Source organism: Amia ocellicauda, unplaced genomic scaffold, assembly GCF_036373705.1.
Source record: "Amia ocellicauda isolate fAmiCal2 unplaced genomic scaffold, fAmiCal2.hap1 HAP1_SCAFFOLD_101, whole genome shotgun sequence".
NCBI classification, from domain to species: Eukaryota; Metazoa; Chordata; class Actinopteri; order Amiiformes; family Amiidae; genus Amia; species Amia ocellicauda.
In genome coordinates, this window is record NW_027102666.1 from 201,814 (window position 1) to 217,176 (window position 15,363).

The 15,363-nt window shown below is 43.6% G+C and overlaps 2 non-coding genes across 2 annotated transcripts; both read left to right on the forward strand.

Annotated features, from left to right (window-relative positions):
• The first annotated feature begins 8,821 nt into the window (after window positions 1-8,821).
• trnav-cac (transfer RNA valine (anticodon CAC)) lies at window positions 8,822-8,894 on the forward strand. Its single transcript has one exon. It is a non-coding gene; the product is annotated as a tRNA-Val (tRNA).
• Window positions 8,895-9,435: 541 nt separating this feature from the next.
• trnav-aac (transfer RNA valine (anticodon AAC)) lies at window positions 9,436-9,508 on the forward strand. Its single transcript has one exon. It is a non-coding gene; the product is annotated as a tRNA-Val (tRNA).
• The last annotated feature ends 5,855 nt before the right edge of the window (window positions 9,509-15,363 follow it).

The following is a 15,363-nucleotide window of genomic DNA, read 5'->3' on the forward strand; positions in this document are numbered from 1 at the left end:
GTACACTCATCATAGGAATTTAAGTATTATTTATTTAGTTCAAAATCTATTTTTTCAAGGTAAAAAAAGCCGCACTATTAATTTAAATGCCAATGATATAATTCTTTTTAAAAACCCCAGAGATAAACTACAGGTCACCGTCGTGGCTCGTCAAATGTACCCTAACCAGACCAAGTTCTTTTTGGAGGCATTTGAGGATGCCACCAAAAAACCCTACGGGTACTTGATTGCGGACTTAAAAGCACAAACCCCAGAAGACTTTCGCCTCAGAACAGGTTTGTGCCCGCCCGATTGGCCGGCAGTGTATGTGCTAAAGAAAAGGAAATAAATAAGAATGTCTGTTCGGATTAAAAGAAATCTGCCGCTTTTGCAAATGTTATTTGAGGGGAGCCCGCGCCATAGGAAAGCTGTGCTGGCAGGGGCCCCCTCGGATTTGATCGAGACCCTGTGTGAAATAGCTTTTAACATCTTACGCGGTAATATACCCCTAACCCCTTCTCAACATTCTAAACTCAAAAAACAAAAAGCGGTTATCAAGATCATCGCTAATAAGAAGTATTCTATTAAAAGAAAAAGAAAGAAGATTAATCAAACCGGGGGTTTTATAGTACCGCTGTTGAGCATAGCCGTGCCTTTCCTAACCAGTCTTCTAGCTTCCAGAGTGGGTTAATAATGGAATATCCTCAGAAAATGTTTTTGATCCCTCAGGAGCAGCTTGAGAAACTGAGAAAAAATGTTTTCGGGCCAGAGCCCATTAGACAAACGGCCGAAAACAACCTGAACTCTGAAATGAAAGCTATACAGGCCAGGGCCGATTTAAATCAGTATTCCAAAGCCCAGTTGTATACCAACACTTTACAGCGCTACCTCCGTCTGGTTAGACAGGGTGAAAAAGATCAAAACATTTTAACTTTAACCATGGCCTCTCAAGAAAATGGTTCTGGGGCTGATGCGGGAGGTACGGTTGATAAAGATGTTGCGGTGACCGAACCTGTTGAGAGTTCAGAGGGAGGTGTTGTAACGGATGTTTTGAGAAACATGCCGGCCAGAAGCAAAAGACATGCAGAATATATCCTGCACAAAATGGTTCAGAAACCGCGGGTAACGGCTTGGAATGAACAGGGTGAATTTGTTTTTAAAGGACAACTGATCAAAGGTTCACACATGTTTGATTTGTTGAAGAGTGTCACTAGCACTAATAAGGTACCCGATAGTCGCCGACCTGTAGGCTGGAATGCTTTCCTACAGGCGATGGCCTGTCTGAACATGCCCCAATCCACAGTTCCTAACCAGGAAACGCGACAAAAAATCCGTCTGTGTAAAGAGGTGGAGCCTGATCTGACTCCGATATCTCATTACTCTGACCGTGCTGAGCGACCATCCTCAGGATCTATCCATCGTTGGGAAGCTTTTTAATCTCATGTTTTTATTTGTCTCCCCTGTAAATAATGACCCGACAAACAATTTTTTTTTTTATTTATTTATTTTTCAAATGTTGTACATTTATTTATAACATAACCCCTGCTTTGTATAAGAATTGTATTGAATAAAAACAAAAACTAATGATTCAAAGGCTGTTTTCATTATTTTTTCACCTTAACACGCATGACATCTTTTAAAATCCTCACAAGAACACCCCATCTGTATACATGGCTGGCCAGGGTCGTAAGTCATTGTGTTATAAGGGGGGGTCCACAGTGTCCTGACAAACTCTGCCACTTTTTTATCATTTTGGCCTAAATCCTCACTGTACAAGGCCATAATATCGGGGTATGACCTTCCATTAGATCTATGATATAAGAAAAACACACAGTGTTGACCACAAGTGAAGGTCTGAAGACTTTGTACTTGACGACCGCTGTAAATGGTTTCTTGACAGTTGTTGAGCAGAAAGTTATTGATCTTCCGAGGGAAAGGTCGGAAATCCGGGGGGTTTGCATAGGAATCAAAAAATTCACCACGGTGGTCCTCCCTTAGATAAATAGCCAGCCAATGTTCTCCGGGCATGTTTTTAGGGTATGTGTTGATTATGTACATTGCAGGTAAATTCTTGATCTTAAATTTAGGCAGCTGATCGCAGGCGTAGACTCCTTGAAACAGTTTCCGTGAGCCGGCCAGGGCATTCATGATGTGGTTGAGCTCTCTGGTGTTCATTTTAATAATAATCATACAGAACGTTTCTCCTCTGATTCACCTCAATAATGTTGTCAAACACAGCATACACGACCATATTTACAGTGCGTGGTAGAGGCTGCTTGAAACGCATCTCCAAACGCATATTGCCCGTCTTCATCAGTGAAAAATGTTGTCCACACTCTTCGTCAGGGGTCAGGTTGAAACCGTACAAGGTGTAACCGCTGCAGTATTCCCGGCGATCGATCAGTAGAGTTTGATCCTTGAGATGGCGACCCGTGGCCAGTACTAGACTGTAATATTCACGAACCGCATTGCCGTTTTCAAAGTCAGCTTGAAAAGGTCTGGATGGAACCTGCACACCATCGACGTACAACGCTATAAATTCCGCATTATAATCTTTAAAGTTAAAGGGGTTCTTGTTGTAAACCCCGGTAAATGCATCATTATCCACGAGGCCTATAATAACCTGTTTTGGGAGCTGTCCTAGAAACAGATTCTCCTGGTCCATCACCCGTGTCCCTGCGGGGATTCTGTGGACTTTCATATAGACTCTTTCGATCGGGTACTCGGCGTTTGCCGTCATTAACGCCTGCGCGTGTCCTAGTTTAACCGCCGGGGAGACGGACACTTTTTTCACAAACAGCGAGGCCGATAATATGGTCAGTTTATATTTTTCAGTATCAGGGGTCATCAGACAAAAAGCACTTTTACTACGGATCATTTTAATTTTAATGTCTACCCCGTTGAGCATGAGTTTTTCTTGGAAAAATATGTCTGCATGGATATGCCCCATTAGCTCAAAGGTCCTCCCTTCTGTTGAAGAGGCCGTTCTTTTTTGCAAACCCTTATTGAGTCCCTCTGGATCCTTGTCGTCCATAGCTTCCGGGATGTCTTTGAAGAAAAGGCCGGGGCTGAACTGTTTGCTTAGGGTCTCCTCACTATAATTAAGGATACACTCCATCATGGCTCTATAGGGGTAAGTATTGCTGCTTTGACTAATGAGCCGATCTCCCAGGGTCACATCCACCTGTGAAAACATGGTGGCCACCGGGTAATTGAAGACCCCAGCGTTGGCCGTCTTCTCGATTGCATCGCCATCCTCATCAGTCACTTTACAGTTCATTAAAATAAATGTGTTATTCAAATCAATATAATCCTCGCCATTGCCAGCTATAAAAAAACTCTTGAGGGGCCGTGTCTGAAATTGCAGAAAGAGGGGGAATCTCTACATATATGCTCTTATCTATACTCGTTTGAGTGTATGGAACTGTAAACAGATCCAGTTCTGATTTGACGCATTCTTCCGATAGACTGTGGACAAAAGACATGTTTAAAAGATGTATCCTGAGGCTCTATTTTTCTTTCTTTGAGACTTTCTTTTTGCAGGTTTTTTCTTGTGCTGCTTCCTTCTCCGAGTGTTTCCACGATATGTTGGAGAATGAGAGATTCTTCGTTTTTTGTTAGCCACGGATCTTCGTCGCCCCCTGGTGGACACATGCTGATTCTTCTTTTACCCCCCTCCTCGCCATTACCATGAGACCCGAACCCTCCTGATGCTCATGGCTAGCTGCCCGGTTCATAACATTGGTGAACACGTCACTAACAATATTTTTAGCCGCTGATTTCAAGTGGGGTCTGGCTATAGCAAAGCCTCTCTTAAGCAGGGGTACGGCCATTCTAAAGAGACCACGAAAGAGTCCTCCTAGACCGGCGCCATACATTGTGGGGGCTCCTACAATACCGGGCAAGCCGTTCCCGTCTTGCATCTTGTAATAATCCACATAGGCGCTAGGATCTACATAACCCCTCGAGGTAGCCATTTTAATAATGTACACACTGTTTCAGGGGTCTAAAATGTAGTTTGACATTAACTTTACCGAAGCGGAAGGGTACGTTGATATTCTGATCCGATTTTACTTCGATCGTGATGTTGTCAAAGTGGATCTTTGAGACTGCTACGTAGTGTGGTTTGTCATAAGTAATTGTGACCATGTCATTGCTTTTACCTTTAATAAGTACATTTCTCAAAAGGGGGACATAACTATCCCCAACCCTCTGGTGGGTTATGATATCCGTATACACATAAAGAGTGTAAAAGCCGCCCCACCACTTCTGAGAACCTGCTCTCTGTGTCAGAATAGAACCCTAATATACGCCCCAGTTGGCCGCTGGTTTGAATGCTAATACCTGGTTTTGACACCTTGTACACTCTGTTTTTAATAGGGTTGTAATATAGCTTGATGTTGGGGGTGCCTTCTGAGAACTGTTTATGAATCTCATCTAATATTTTATCCACATTGTCATAATAACCTCCTTGTATCGTGAATGTCCATTGATTTTAACATCATCAAAAATGGCGAAGGTGGCATCCTTATCTTGTAAAACAGCCCAAGTGTAAGGATACTGTATTTCCGCCAACCCCACTTCCCACGACCCCCTTAGATCTATAGATTTTCCAAATTGTACCGTGTAACTGGATATTTCATTTTTAGGGTATATATCGAGAGAGGCGTTACTGGGTAGAGTCACGTAGAAGCCTCCTGATTCCATCTTGAGTACCGAAAGTAATGCCCCCATCACACCCGCGGGCACGTTGTTATAAGGATTGAATATCGCAAACCTGTTGTTCCGGGACCCAACTATTGAACTTTTCAGGCCGTCCAAGCCATTTCACCAACACATATTTTTTCCGGTTCTGGGTTTTTTCAGCTAATATCTTTTCAACTCTGTATACACTGTCTTTACCCACAATCATTTTTTGTAACTCGGCTTCGTAAAACGTTCCTTCTATATCCTCCCCGTCATAGTCTTTTAACCGGTACACGGGGGGGTCTCTAGCCAACTGTTCGGTAACTGTAAAATATTCGTCAGAAAATGTTTGTTCATAACCTTTGGCAAAAGTACTCCTTAGCTTTGAAACGCGAACCACATCACCGATGTTGAACTTATAAGTAGTTTTTCCCTTCTTAATAAACGGTCCGTATAATTCTATATAGACCTTAAAAGAATTACTTTGATCAACATCTATAGGCTTCATTTTAATACTGGTGTGATACCCTTGGTTGTAAGCATCGATAAAATCCTGAACTTTATCAAAATACTTGAACGTGTTGACCGCTGTAAAATATCTCCAGATTTTGGTCTTTATGGTGCGGTTAAACCTCTCCACTACCGATGCCTTAAGCTCATTACCGGTGGTGAAATGATATATTTTGTGTCTCTTCAGTAGATTCTGAAATTCTCTGTTGAGAAACTCTTTTCCTTTATCAGTCTGCAGTTTTTTAGGACATCGACCCTGGGACAATATATCCTCAAAGGCCCTTGTCACCGCCCGACCTGTTTTATTATGTAGAATGCGAGCCCAGGCATATTTTGATAACACATCGATACACATCAACATCAATTTGTGACCATTATTATGTTTTGATAAATTTGACATATCGACTAGATCCATTTGCCATTGTGAGTCTATGTCAGTTGCATATACGCGGTTTCTTTTAAAGTTAATCCTGAGAGGTTTATGTAAGGTATAGGCGTCTTGTTCCCGTAACCATTCTGAAACAACCACATCATTAACCTTCACTCCGGCCTCAGCGAATCCTCTTTGAAAACCCTTCTTACCCGCCAAACCCCCAATCTTGGCTGGGTTGTAGTATAGTTCCTGCATTTGGGGAGCTTGCCGAGTCATTCTGTCAAATAACCACACAGACCCACACTATGCGCAAAGTTTTTATACAAGGTTTTTTATTCAACTTCAGGAGAGCAGATACCCCTTTTTACACATTTGAGAAAAGTATAACATACACAACAATTTTTTCTACGGTCCAGACAAAAAGAAATCAGATGATTGGTTACTTGATCTATATCAACAAATATACCTGTTTCTTTATCTTGTAGGCACACACCTCAGTTACATATGTAAATAAAACAACAATATGACCTATTTTAAAAGTAAACAGAGGTGTATTAAACATGCTCAGCAAAAGGTCATACAGATGTTGATGAAATGGCCTAATATCATTCTTGGCCCCCTTGAGCGCTTCATCCCAGTGTTCGTACCCTCCGGTCTTTGTTACAGCAGCCATTCACTTTTCCAGGTTTGAAAGTTGATCCTCATCGATGGTTAAATCTGTAGAGAAAAGGCTCGCTATGGCTACTTTTCTGTCAAGCACATGGTGTAATAGCGCTCTCAGGTTAGCTGCATGGTTAGCTGTTGATGACAGAACCAGTTGCAGAAGCAGTCCAGAACATTCCCCATGTTCAAAGTCCCTTAGTTCAGGTCAGAGTCTGAATCAGTGGCGTAGATGTCGAATTCTTCGTCGCTGCCCCCAGCTTTAACTTCTTTACGGAAGAAATAAGCTTTTAGCTTGCCAGCGGTTTTTCTACTCAGCTCATCCAGGTCATTGAGCAGCTGCCCAAGTTTCTCTGTTATAAACGGCTCCTTTTTCAGCTCCAGCAAAATCTCATCTATGATTTTCTGGACTTGTCCCGCAGTGACATGTATGTGGGAGTAAGACAGCGCCTTGATTAGTGCCGGTTTCAGCCACGGTTTGTTCAGTCTTCTGTAAAACACGTTGAAATAGAACAGGAAATAGTAACGGTCTGGTTCAAACAAACAACTGTGTCTCAACTGACTGGGGTGATTCACTTCACACCCCCGACAGACTTCTTTCAGAGCTCGGTCGATGAGAGCACTCAGAATATACACCAGGGTGCTTTTAACTACTCTGCTTACTTGGTCACATACCCCGGGCATAAATCCTGCGTATTCATCACGCCCCCGGGACAGTCCGATGCTCATTGGGTCGCCTGGTGGTTTGTGGGGTGTTTCTACATCCATTGGACTGACCCCCTCCTGAGACGCACAGACGGTAGACAGTTCGGCAAAATCGAGGCCCTCCATGAGCTCCAGAGGCTGGGGATCCCCGAGACTCATTTGGACATCTATCGCACCGCATGTTGTTTCGTCCTGAGGGACCGGGGTCTGAGGTCTTGGAGGGTAACCGCAGTCAGAGGGTTCCGGAGTATATACAAAATCTGGGGAATAGAACCAGGGGTGATCCCGGGTTTGATGAGGCCTGTAGAGCCTGTCGACGTCCGCAGCTTTCGGGTAAGACATTCTCTTTAATTTTAAACCATGAATGAATTGTTGCGCCTTTTATCCTATCTCTTCACTACGTCACGACACACCGCCCTCTTAGAAGAGAGTAGCCCCTGAGCCGTCAGACGGCGTCAAACATAATTTCAGTAACCTGTTTTTCTGGATCCTCCACACCCCCTTCAATAGGGTTTGTAATCAGGGTACTGCTAAACAAAACCTTACGATCTGTAGTTAGAGATAGACTCTTCACCACTCTACCATAGTTCTGCAAGCTTTCCCATTCACCACCTTTCAAAACCCTGAGTCGGAGACTCCATTTTGCATTCTCTTGGACCCTCTTGCAAGCCTTCTAGAGTCTTATCCACAAGCCCCAGATCTCTCCAGGCCATCACCTTCAACCAGTCCTCATAAGAGTATTCAATTACCGTCTCAAAAGATTCCAACGTACCCTCCTTCTCTCCCAAAGCAAAAAGCTCCACTCCAACATAGCTGGGATCCCTTTTAAAGCGGTAACCCCGTCGAGCCCCCCAGAACAACACCCAGGAGCGTTCAATCTTTAAATTGGTGAGTACAGGAACCCTTGCCCGGGATTGTTTCTTGCGGGGTTTCATGTTGATGTCGCTGGACATGTTGAAGAAGCGGGATGTTTCTGATGCTGAGAATTAAAGAGGTATTGCCTAAAAGCAGCGCGGGTTCTTAAATAGAGAGGAGAGTTTCGGGGCATTACCTTCAGAGGGGTGGGGGTATTTATGGGTGGCCTTGTTGTTCAGGGTTTTATGGGTGTACACTTTCTGACGGATATGACGTAGGAATAATTAAGGAAATAACTCTACCTAAAATCACGCCCCCCAATTACGACGTAGGAATATTAATAAGCTTAGGGCATACATCATAACAAAATAGGCCGCGCCCAAAAAACCCTACTATCTACTCTTATGTAGTTGAAGGCGCAGTATAGCTCTGATAGTCTGGTGGTGACGGAAGACCACCAGCCGTTTGAACAAGCCATTCAGCATCACCTTGTTGGGCTAAGTGCAGGCACTGTCAGAGCGCAGGGCGACCTGCCTTTGAAAGAGTTTCCTAAGTGTCCCGAAATCGGTGCACTGAGAGCGTCCGTCCGTCGACAGGTTGAAATTGTAAACGCGGGTGTAGCCACTTTTAATTAAAATCTGATGATGATGATGATGATGATGCTGTTCTTGCTGTTGTTCTTGTTGTTCTTGTTGTCGTCGTGGTCGCTGTCATTATTATTGTTAAAGTAAAGCAGTAGATAGATTTGTTGCTACCGTAAGGTGTAGAAGGCACAATAGCTCTGTGATTGTCTGATGGTGGCACAAGACGAGCAGCAGCTGTTTGAACAAGCCATTGAGCATCACCTTGTTGGGGTAAGTGTAAGTCTTGTCATAGCTCAGGGCGTTCTTCCTTTGAAAGAGTTTCCAAAGTGTCCTGATGTGCCTTTGAGCAATGCAAAATAGGTCAGTGAAAATAGAAACCATTATCTCACAGGCTGGCCCACGGGAAACGCCTGTGCGTGTTTTACCAGCCTGCTTCGATGGAAGCCATTCGAAACGCCAGGACGGGTTGGTTTCCGTAGTGTAGTGGCTATCACGTTCGCCTCACACGCGAAAGGTCCCCGGTTCGAAACCGGGCGGAAACAACCCGCGGTGCACGCGTGCCAGTACCGTGTTACCCGTCCTCATCTCCCTGCCCCAAGGCCGGCCGTCGTTTTCTCTTCCTCGGAGTGGCAAGAAATCCTGACCTTGAGAACAATCGATCGCAGAAGGGTAGCTTTGCGAGGCGCTGGAACTGACACTTTTAAAATCGATACATCTTGTTACTGTTACAATACGACCGTAGCAGGATCGGCGACATTGCTGTTACTCTTATGTAGTTGAAGGCGCAGTATAGCTCTGATAGTCTGGTGGTGACGGAAGACCACCAGCCGTTTGAACAAGCCATTCAGCATCACCTTGTTGGGCTAAGTGCAGGCACTGTCAGAGCGCAGGGCGTCCTGCCTTTGAAAGAGTTTCCGAAGTGTCCTGATGTGCCCTTTAGCAATGCCAAACAGGTCTGTGAAAATGGCATCCTTTCGCGGCACTTCAGACGCCATCTCACAGTCTAGCCGACCTGAAATTCCTGAGCCCGTTTTACCAGCAGGCTTCAACGATAACCGTTTGAAGCAAGACGCCACGTTGTCAGTTTCCGTAGTGTAGCGGTTATCACGTTCGCCTAACGCGCGAAAGGTCCCCGGTTCGAAACCGGGCGGAAATAGCCTGCTGTGGGCCGGCCCTTTTCGTCCTGCTTGCCCTCGTGGTTCCCCGGAGGCGGTGGGTGGCTTTTCTTCATTGGAGTGCCCGAAATCGGTGCACTCAGAGCGTCCGTCTGTAGACAGGTTGAAATTGTAAACACTGGTGTAGCCACTTTTAATTAAAATCTGATGATGTTGTTGTTGTTGTTCTTGTTGTTGTTCTTGTTGTCATCGTGGTCGCCGTCATTATTATTGTTAAAGTAAAGCAGTAGTTAGATTTGTTGCTACCGTAAGGTGTAGAAGACAACAGTAGGTATGGCGTGTGGTATCAAAACATTCAGAATACTTTTAACGTATATAATTTATAAGCTTTGTAAAATAAACCCAAATATCTCTTTTGCGGGGATAAACGCTGTTCTGAGTAGTTTGTGACTTGTTTAATACCAAACAAAGCATCGCTATAAAAAAAAAAAAAAAAATCACTGTAAAAGCGCTAGTTATTTTTGATCTTTATGCTTATTTTCTAGGCTCAGGTTGTTTTTTAGCGCTTATAAAGGCCTGAAATATTCTTAGTGGTTGTTGACTATAGGTCTTGATGCTTAAAAATGTTTTTTTGAGAGACCAAAAGGTTCTAATAAAAGTTTAGAGTAGAGAGGAGAGAGATCGTCTCCATCTTGGTTTCTATGTGAAATTTGATGCAGTGTCATCTTATTGGTTGGTTTTGATATGTTAATTGGTAACAGGGCGGCACAAAGGCCAGACCAGAACAATGCCTTACAAGCAGATCCGGCATGTGGCCATCAGTATAAGTATGAAGGTCTGGTCTTCAGCTCGACAGACTCATGCTGACCTTTCGATTTAAGACTAAAGATCAACAATGTCCGGAAACAACATCAGCGATTCGATTTAAACGAGTTTTTAGGCAAGTCTTCAGATTCTTTTCATTGACTCAGAGCGTGTTGTGTGCATGTATTGTAAATAAGGCTATAACATCTGTTTTAAGTTCTGTAAAATTATTTTTCAGCCAGTCAACAGGAGTTAATTCCCAACGCTGAGGAGATCATCTGGAACAACGACGGTAAGATTTTTGTGTTTGCGCTCATGGGTTCTTATGCATGGGTGTGTGTGGTTTTGAAGCGGCTCATTAGAGTTATGAAAACGTTTTAATATATATTAATGCCGGTCTCTTTAATTACACAGAAACTATCGAAAGGCCTGTGATTAATGTCTCCGAGGATCGACCAAGAGAAGTGGTTGTCCCTAGACAGGCTGTCTGCCGACCGGGTAAGAACTAAACCCCTGTTTGTTTGTATAACGTTTCTGTAAGATGTTTGAGTCCAGTTTTGTTAATTTTAAAAAATTATCCTGTCTAACAGTATTAAGAAACGTGGTTCGAGACAACGAAAGGCCTTCCACATCGAGGGCTTGTTTCGTTTTACCTTCGAGAACCGTAACCTTTCAAGAATCTGAAAGGCCGTCAGCCCCGGTATCTGATAGCTGTGAGTATATATCTGCAGCCTGTAAGAGGTTAAAGCTTTTTATAAAGCGGTGTGGTTAAAGGTTAAACATGTCTCTTACCTTCACAGCGGTGCAAAAAGCTAAACCAGCCGAAAAACATAAGAAACGATTATTCTGTGGAGGTAAGTAAGATCTTTCAAACTTTAATGTTTTTAAAAGGGCTTTGTTTGCCCGTTGAGGGCTAATATTTAAGCGATGGGTGACCGTTTCCTGTAGGGCGGGGGGTTCTGGGAAAGATCTTTAGAAGTCCGGACAGGTCTATGCTTGTTTCTGGGGAACGTGTTTAGAAATGACCGATTGCCGTACCGTCTGGTTAGGAAGTAAAGCCGTCCGAAAGGGTTTAGTAAGTTGTTTGGCTTATCTCCCGCTATTATACTTCTGTTTTAAAGTGGTTGTAGGAAAAGGCTTGAAGGTGTTCATTGTATTTAATATTTAAACAGATCGTGAAAACGTTTGTGAAACAGGAAGTCCCGGGATCAGGAAGCGTTTACACTTGGAAGGTTCGTTTAAAAATGAAATGTTGTTGTGTGTGTGTGTGTTTTATTAACAATATTACAGTTTTTAAAGAAACATTTAAGAAACAGTTTATTTACAGCGGCTTCTCTGTTTTAAATTTATTATCAAGTCCTAATAAATATATTGTCTGTAAATAATAAGGCGTTGTAGTGAATGTCTAAGGCTATTTTCAAAGGTCTAAAAAAGCTAAAGGTTTTGAATGTCCTGGACATGTTGTTTTAAGTTTGATTTCTGTCGCCGTTTAAAGATGTAAATGTAATGTATATTTTTATTCTTCCCAAGACTCTTGGGATAGTCATTCTGTGAATGAGCTATTGAGGACAATTACCCCGTCTAAGTGGGATCAAACATCTTTCCCGGTGAGATCACCGAGAGGATCCCCCACGGTGGTCTTGGAGACCCCCCAACATCTACTCAGGCCACAGCCTTCTGGGGGTAATTCAACACCCCAGATTCAGCCCGCCGCATTGTCGGGCGGAACAAATACAGGCATCCAACAACCTCAGGGGTCGCCGTCAGTCAGGGCTGACACACCACCCAACGACGGCCTAGTTTCAACATCGTCCCCCCAGACCCGTTTCTTGGCTACCGAAACGCGGAACAGTAACCCCGCGCTTGGCCAGGGTGTCACCGCAAAGGCCTTCTTGGTCTCCGTCCATGAGTATACACTCGCTCCTTGCCTCCTTCGACCGAGATTTACCGGAGCGACCATCCTTTGAAGCTGAGCCAGGCCACCAGCCCCCGGAGCTACTTCCTGAAGGTCGGCATGAGTTGCTACATACTTTGTTACAAAATCAAAGACTTGTGTTAGTGGGGCAAAACCTGGTGATAGAGAGCCAAAACACCCTTATTAATACCCTTACTAACGAATTGTACCGTATTTAATGTTTTAATAGACACAAAACGCCTTACTATTGTGGGTTGTTGGAAAAATAAAAAATAAATTAAAAAATGTCCTGACTTGGTAAAAGAACTCACAAACTAAAGGATTATGAACAAGCTAGGGCCCCAAAAAGACCTTCCCGAGAGAACATCCCCGGCCCTGTTGTGAACTCCTCTGATGTCCCAATGAACCTGGAACTATTACAAATGATAAATGATTTAAATAACCCCCAATTACCACCGATAGAATGTGAATTAACAGACTTACCGGTGAACCCCGACCTGTTACAGATGGTCAATGATCTAAATAACCACCTCCCACCGGTAGCGCTTATAGAGGTTCACCCCCTAGTTCACCCCGATTTGTTTGAAATGGTGGAGTCTTTGGAGGAGCTACCCCGACCAAATTCTGCCCCTATTATAAATGATTTGAAACAATTAGAACACAGGATGGCGGCAGAAGCAGCCATCACTATAGAGGAGGGTCTTGACATTAACCGGTTGGATATCTTTGAAGGACTTTTACAGGCTTTCAATGAGCCTCCTCAAAAAGGGGGTTTTGTAGATGTCAGCAGTGGGGGTGTTCGGAATGTGGAGGGTTCTGAGACTGATAAGGCTGTGGAGGACATGCTCTGTGAGAATGTAGGGGGTGAAGGCTTTGTTCAAAATGATGATGTGTCCAAGAGTACCAGTGATCCCGTGATTATAGATAGACCGGCCTATAACAATTTTGAAATGATTCAGCGTTTTAATTTTGCAGAACTTTTAAATTGTGACAATTATGCAGAAATATTTGTCAACATACACGAGGCCTTGCAGAAAATGCTTGAACAGGTTGCTGAAAGGGTCAGACCTCGAGATGTTGTACAGTTAGAACTCAGAGGGGATGATTTGTTTAGCAACCTATCTGTAATGCTGAGTGGAGATAATTTAGATGTCTGGCTAAAATCGAAGCGTTATTGCAAAGAAACGCAGCCATCTTAGCTGATGAAAGTCTGTCTCTGGTAATGAATGTGGTTCGTAACCCTGAGGGTGGGGCGCTTAGAAGACTGTCGAAATGCTTGAAGAACGACATAATTAGGACCAAGCTCAGGCAATTAGTGGTGAGTTCCAGTGGGGACAATAAGCTCTGTTTTGCTTACAGTTTAATAAAACTACTCACCCCCGACATGCCTGAACCCCAAGCTCTGCAAGAGGCTTTAATGCTTCATCAGAGGGCCGGCTTAAACTCTCAACAGATGGTTGCCTTTTCAGACATCACCAAGTTGCAGGAACATAACTGTAAACCCCGCCAAGAGACAAATGTCCAAACTGATTTTAAACAGTCTGTGGGGTAAGTTTGGGGAAAGAAATTACCGTCTAAACACAACCTTGATTAAAACCCCTGAACAGTTTATAGAATTTATGTTTTCCAAACAACATGCAGTATCACACTTTCAATTCTTAAATGACCACGTGGCACAGGTCCAGTGGAGGGCCCCTAAAGATTTCCCCACCAAACAGGGGAACGTTAATGTTTTCATAGCGGTTTTTACCACGGCTTACGCCCGGCTTGAACTGTACAACTTAATGGATCAGTTGCAGGAACGCACGCTCTATCATGATACTGACTCTGTAATCTTTGTCACCAGGCCAGGGGATTGGGTCCCTCCCCTCGGGGACTACCTTGGGGAGTTAACGAGCGAACTAGATCCTCAGGACCACATAGTGGAGTTTGTTTCAGGGGGTCCTAAGACGCATACAGAACGGCTGCGGGTAAGACCTGTATGAAAGTTAAGGGTTTCACTCTGAACCATTGTAACAACAAGCTCATTAACATCAAGTCTCTGAAGACCCTGGTAGAAAGTTTTGTAACCGAGAAAGACGCGCCTCCTCGTGAGATTATTACAGCCGGAAATCAGATCTATCGCAATAAAAAGGGGTACACGTTGGAAAATAGATCACTAAACAAACGGTTCAGGGTGGTGTACAATAAAAGAGTGTTGAAGACTGATTATACCACTCTGCCTTATGGATATTAGCGGTGGTTTTGATAACAGACTTCAACACCCTTTCTCCTGTATTATAGCCGGTCCCTCCAATTCGGGGAAGAGCTATCTTATAAAGAACATCATAGAAGATGTGGACGCAACCGTGTCCCAAGCTCTTGACAACATAGTGTGGTGTTACTCTTGCTGGCAACCTCTCTACGATGATTTGGCTTCGAAAAAAAATAATCTGAAATTTGTGCAAGGTCTCCCCGCCTCGTTGTGTGACGATGACTTGTTCCCGCCCGGTCAAACTAATCTAGTGATCCTTGATGACCTGATGGAGCAGGCCGGTGACAACAGTGAAGTGGAAAAAGCTTTCACAAAGTACACTCATCATAGGAATTTAAGTATTCTTTATTTAGTTCAAAATCTATTTTTTCAAGGTAAAAAAAAGCCGCACTATTAATTTAAATGCCAATTATATAATTCTTTTTAAAAACCCCAGAGATAAACTACAAGTCACCGTCTTGGCTCGTCAAATGTACCCTAACCAGACCAAGTTCTTTTTGGAGGCATTTGAGGATGCCACCAAAAAACCCTACGGGTACTTGATTGCAGACTTAAAAGCACAAACCCCAGAAGACTTTCGCCTCAGAACAGGTTTGTGCCCGCCCGATTGGCCGGCAGTGTATGTGCTAAAGAAAAGGAAATAAATAAGAATGTCTGTTCGGATTAAAAGAAATCTGCCACTTTTGCAAATGTTATTTGAGGGGAGCCCGCGCCATAGGAAAGCTGTGCTGGCAGGGGCCCCCTCGGATTTGATCGAGACCCTGTGTGAAATAGCTTTTAACATCTTACGCGGTAATATACCCCTAACCCCTTCTCAACATTCTAAACTCAAAAAACAAAAAGCGGTTATCAAGATCATCACTAATAAGAAGTATTCTATTAAAAGAAAAAGAAAGAAGATTAATCAAACCGGGGGTTTTATA